Source organism: Vanacampus margaritifer, chromosome 9 (assembly GCF_051991255.1).
Source record: "Vanacampus margaritifer isolate UIUO_Vmar chromosome 9, RoL_Vmar_1.0, whole genome shotgun sequence".
Lineage (NCBI taxonomy): Eukaryota > Metazoa > Chordata > Actinopteri > Syngnathiformes > Syngnathidae > Vanacampus > Vanacampus margaritifer.
This window is the reverse complement of record NC_135440.1, coordinates 20,611,713-20,616,712: the sequence shown is the minus strand read 5'-3', so window position 1 is coordinate 20,616,712 and position 5,000 is coordinate 20,611,713. Positions and strand designations below refer to the sequence as shown.

The following is a 5,000-nucleotide window of genomic DNA, read 5'->3' as shown; positions in this document are numbered from 1 at the left end:
TAGGTGGGAGGTACAGAAGGGAGAGACCGGCGGGAGAGACCGGCGGAAGATATCTTAGCATCAACATTGTAGCGCAACATCTTAGCAAGACGTCATAGCGTGATAATATTGCACATTTTGGCATTGGCTTTAGCATTGAATAATAGTGATGTCACGTTATGAAATCTCTCAATATTGTAGCGACAAGTTGTGGTGTCAAGTAAGCAAATCGTAGCAAAACATCTAAGCGTAAATGTGAGCACAACTTCATTTATGAACCCTGTAGTGTGAAGTTGTAGGTTAGCTTAATGTCGTCATAGGCGGGACACATAATGGAAAGAGAACATAGTAACCTAGTGTAGCTAGTTAGCATAGCAACACATAGTCACGACATAGCGGTGCTACTAGATAGCATAGCATAGATGTTGCCGTAACATAGATGTGAATCGTAGTAAAATAGCATAGCAAGATAGTGTAACTAGGTGGCGATGCAAGACATCGTAGCGAAATAAAAACATGCTAGCAGGATAGCACAACAAAATATTGTCGGAGCCTGTCCCAGCTGTCTTCGGACACGTATCAGTGCTGAACATCTTAGCGGGATAGCATAGTGTAGCATGCTAGCATAGCTAGGTAATGTAGCCAAACATCGGTGTCAAAACATTATAGCAAAATAGTGGAGAAAATATAGTGTAACTGGTAGCGTAACAACACATTTCAGCGACATTTCATAGCGAAATATCATAGTGAAGCGTTATAGCAAACGTGGAAGCATATTATCGCAGTGTAATATCGCAGCTTAGTAATATAATGTGGCATCGTTAATTAAGCAAGCTAGGTAGATATTAGCATGTTAGCGACATGTTAACAGATGCAACATGTTTATTAATGACCCAATTTGGTTGTTAACTCGCTACCGTCACCGGAAGGCTACGGAGATAATGACGACGTGGATGTTGCAAATGTGGCAGCCGGGGGGCGAGCTGCGGGAAAATGTGTCGGGTCAGTGACGCGTGAACGCCAAAGAATTTTCAACGCGTCCACAGGGCGACATCGGGAGGTGACTTCATGAATATTCACGAGGATTTAATGTCACCTGACCAGAGGCAGTAAAATCTCACCCCAGGTTAGATAGCAAAACATATCATTTTATTTGCAAATGAGTTTCCGCAAACATATTAGCTCATATTTAAAACATGGTGAGTATAAAAGGTTTTGAAAAACTGCTTTTATTTTCAAAAACAAATTAAGGCATTTAATTGGATGATATGACACACGCTGACCACTTTTTACACACAGAAATAAACATCCCTGATATTGCATATAAAGGCTTATAAAAATGTTGTCAGACAAATTATATATGTATATATTAACTCATTCACTGCCATTGACGGCTGTAGACGTCAAAAATTTGTTTGAACTATTTCTATTAGTTTAACATTTTTTCCCCACTTTTGTTAACAAGTGTGAAAACCTAGAATTTTTTTACTGTACATTTAAACAGATATAAAATTAGTGATTAATCGTGAGTTAACTAGTAAAGTCATGCGATTAATTTAAAAAATCTAATTAATCACATGACTTAAATAATTAACTCACGATTAATCACAAATTTTATATCTGTTCTAAATGCACAATATTTTTTTCATACTCTTATTAACAAAAGTGAAAAACTAATAGAAATAGTTCAAATGAATTTTTGATGTCTATAGCCGTCAATGGCAGTGAATGAGTTAAAAAAAAAAAGTTCAACACAACATGGCAGGAGAAGTGAGCTCCATTCAGGTTCTCCATTAATCCCTGACTCTGAAAGGCAATGTGAAAGGGGCTTTAATTTGACACCGACTTCCTAATAATGATTCATAGTTTTACTTTATGGATCCCAAAGGAAATTCCAGTAGTGTTTGAGTGAAGTGCGTGCGTGTGCGCGCGCGTGTGCATTGTGACTCTCATCCAGTCTGTTTCATCGGCCCACGTTCTTTCATCTCCACAGCGGGCCTGAAAGCGGCAGACAGACGGGAGAGTGACGACGACACCCGCAGGTCCCTGAACGCACCACCAGACGTCCTCCACAATTCAGCACGTAAGTCATGAAATCTCCCGACGACATCACGCCTGTCATAAACATACACACGCACACTTCCAAAGAAGACTTCCTGTCTCATCAGATAATTTCCTCCCTGTAGGAGGTATCATTAGGAATCCCACTGATTCACTTTGCGACTTCCTGGAACTAATTAAGCAATTCTCAGGTCGTGTAGCAGTGTCACTTTAGTAACGTAACTTCATAGCATACTTTGTAGTGCTACTTATCGTTTCCTCGAAGCTTTATTTCGTGACTTCTTCAAAGCAATATTTTGCGGCATAACTCTGTCACATTGCTTTATAGAGTTACTTTGTAGCGTAACTATACCATAACTCCACAGTGTATTTCTGCTTAGTGTAATTTTCGTAGCGCACATATGATAGCGTAACTCGTTAGCATAACTCCACAGCGTATTTTCGTAGCACAACGTCGTAGCATAACGTTGTAGCATAACTTCGTAGCATAACTTCGTAGCGTAACTTGATATTGTAGCTCAGTAGTGTAATTTCTTGCGTAGCTCAGAAACATTACTTCCTAGCATTACACTTGGTTATAGACTTAATTCGTAGCGTAACTTTGTAGCATATCTTTGTAGCGTACCTTCGTAGCGTACCTTCGTAGCGTACCTTCGTAGCGTAACTTGATATCATAACTGAGTAGTGCAATTCCTTGCGTAGCTTGGAAACATGAATTCCTAGCATTACACTTGGTTATAGACTTAATTCGTAGCGTAACTTTGTCGCATATCTTTGTAGCGTAACTTCGTAATGTAACTTGATATTGTAACTAAGAAGTGTAATTCCTTGCGTAGCTTGGAAACATGAATTCCTAGCACTACACTTGGTTATAGAATTATTTCGTAGCATAACTTCATAGCATATCTTTGTAGCGTAACTTTGTAGCCTACTTTCGTAGCGTAACTTGATATCATAACTAAGTAGTGTAATTCCTTGCGTAGCTTGGAAACATTACTTCCTAGCATTACACTTGGTTGTAGAATTATTTCATAGTGTAACACAGTAGCATATCTTCATAGCATAACTTCGTAGTGTAACACAGTAGCATATCTTCATAGCATAACTTCGTAGTGTAACTTGATATTGTAAATCAGTAGAGTAACTCAGTAGTGTAATTCCTTGCGTAGCTCGAAACTTTAACTTTGTAGTGTAACTCAGGAGAGTAACTTGTTAGCATTACACTGCAACGTTAGCTTATATCGTAACTCGGTAGCTTTGTAGCTTACCTTTGTAGTTTACTCTTGCAGCGTATCTCCGTAGCGTAGCATTACTTTTTATTGTCACTTCGCAGGCATACTTTGTAGCTTCATTCAGTATCATAACTCCGTAGCATAGCATAACGTCTCAATAAAAGACTGAAACATTGTAACTGAACATCCTGGCCACACATTGTAGCCTCAAATCTTAGCCTGACATTATAGCACAACATTGTAAGTACTTGCTGTAGTATAACATTGTAGCACAACACCGTATCCGTAGCCAAGCGTCATAGCTACACATAATTGTAGTTATACTGTACATCGTAGCCTCAAAAAAAAAAAAAAACGGTGATGTCATTCCTTCTAGTTAAACAGCATGAAAGTGGAACACGGGGAGGATACGTTTGTTTGTCACCTGACTGCTGACCGTGCCTACATTAGGTGTATGTGTGTGTGATAAATTGGGTCGCAGAGGGTGTGCGTGCCTGAGGGCCGCTTGTCTGACACCCCCCTCCTCTAAACGCTCACGCTGGTGCACGACTGCAGCAGAAAAAAAAAAAAAAAAAAAAAAGAGGATGGACGTGCTTCCTGGTTTGGGATGAGATGAGCACGCTGGAGCGGAGCCAGTTGGCGTAGCTTCAAAGAGGCGTGAACGCCAGCGACCGCTCACACCGTGCTACGCTTTTCCCTTTTTTTTTAAGTTTTAATTAAAATGCAAGGAAATCAATGCTTATGCTGTGTTTGGATGTCATGTGACGACAGGAAGTATACTAAATTTAACCACATGAACTTTACTATTCTGGAAATGTAGTCCTGGGGTAGTTTAAGCTATTTCTTCATATCCCCCCAAAAAAAACTTATAGTACTGTACCACCCTATGATATGAGTGCTTTGTCTTGCAAGTTTTTCAACATACAAGCTGTCACTTGGCCTAATTTCTGTCTTGAGATACAAGCAAAAATTTCAGACACAAGTGTGCGTTACACCCCTTCCGCTAGACGTTGGCAGACAAAATGCAGCCACCATCAATTCGCATTGGTTTCCTTGCAGTGGAAAGACAATATCAATAGGCGGCGCTATTGTACCATTAACCTGGTTTGCCAACCATCAACAGATGCCACAAAAGAAAAACATCATAGTAGGTACTGTCGTGTTTTCTGCTCACATTTTCCATGTTAGCAATTTTTTAAAATTAAAAACACATGAAATTATTTTGGGTGGGATTTTTGGTGGGGCTGGAAAGGATTAATTGCTTTTCCATTCATTTCAATGTGGGAACGAGTGTTTTAAGATACGAATTTGGTCGCAGAAGAGATTAAACTTGTATCTCAAGGCACCGCTGTATTTGTGTTGCTTTTTGGATATTCAGAAAAAAAAATACATATTCACAAAAATATCTAAGAAAAAACTAAAAATGAAAATGAAATAAAACGATTCACTGCTATTTTGGATGTTCGGTACAAAGAAGTGTAAAAATACAAAACATGCAAATGATGAATTGATCATTTGTGAGTAAATTTGTCATATAGTGAGCCCACATGATTGTTGAAAACTCATTTACAAATATTTATTAATGACTTATTAAAACTTTATGACATAATTACGAACCTGCCATTTATAAACCTTTACGAGTAACCTTGGGGTAAAGTTAGACCACAAACTTTTGACAGTAGCAATAAATCGCTGTTTTGCTTTGCGTAATTAAAAATTATTTTAGTT

General features: G+C 38.7%; 1 protein-coding gene across 3 annotated transcripts in view; it reads right to left on the bottom strand.

Annotated features, from left to right (window-relative positions):
- Positions 1 to 5,000, bottom strand: part of LOC144057466 (uncharacterized) — a 13,352-nt gene that overhangs the window by 1,336 nt on the left and 7,016 nt on the right. The gene's annotated exons all lie outside the window — the stretch shown is intronic.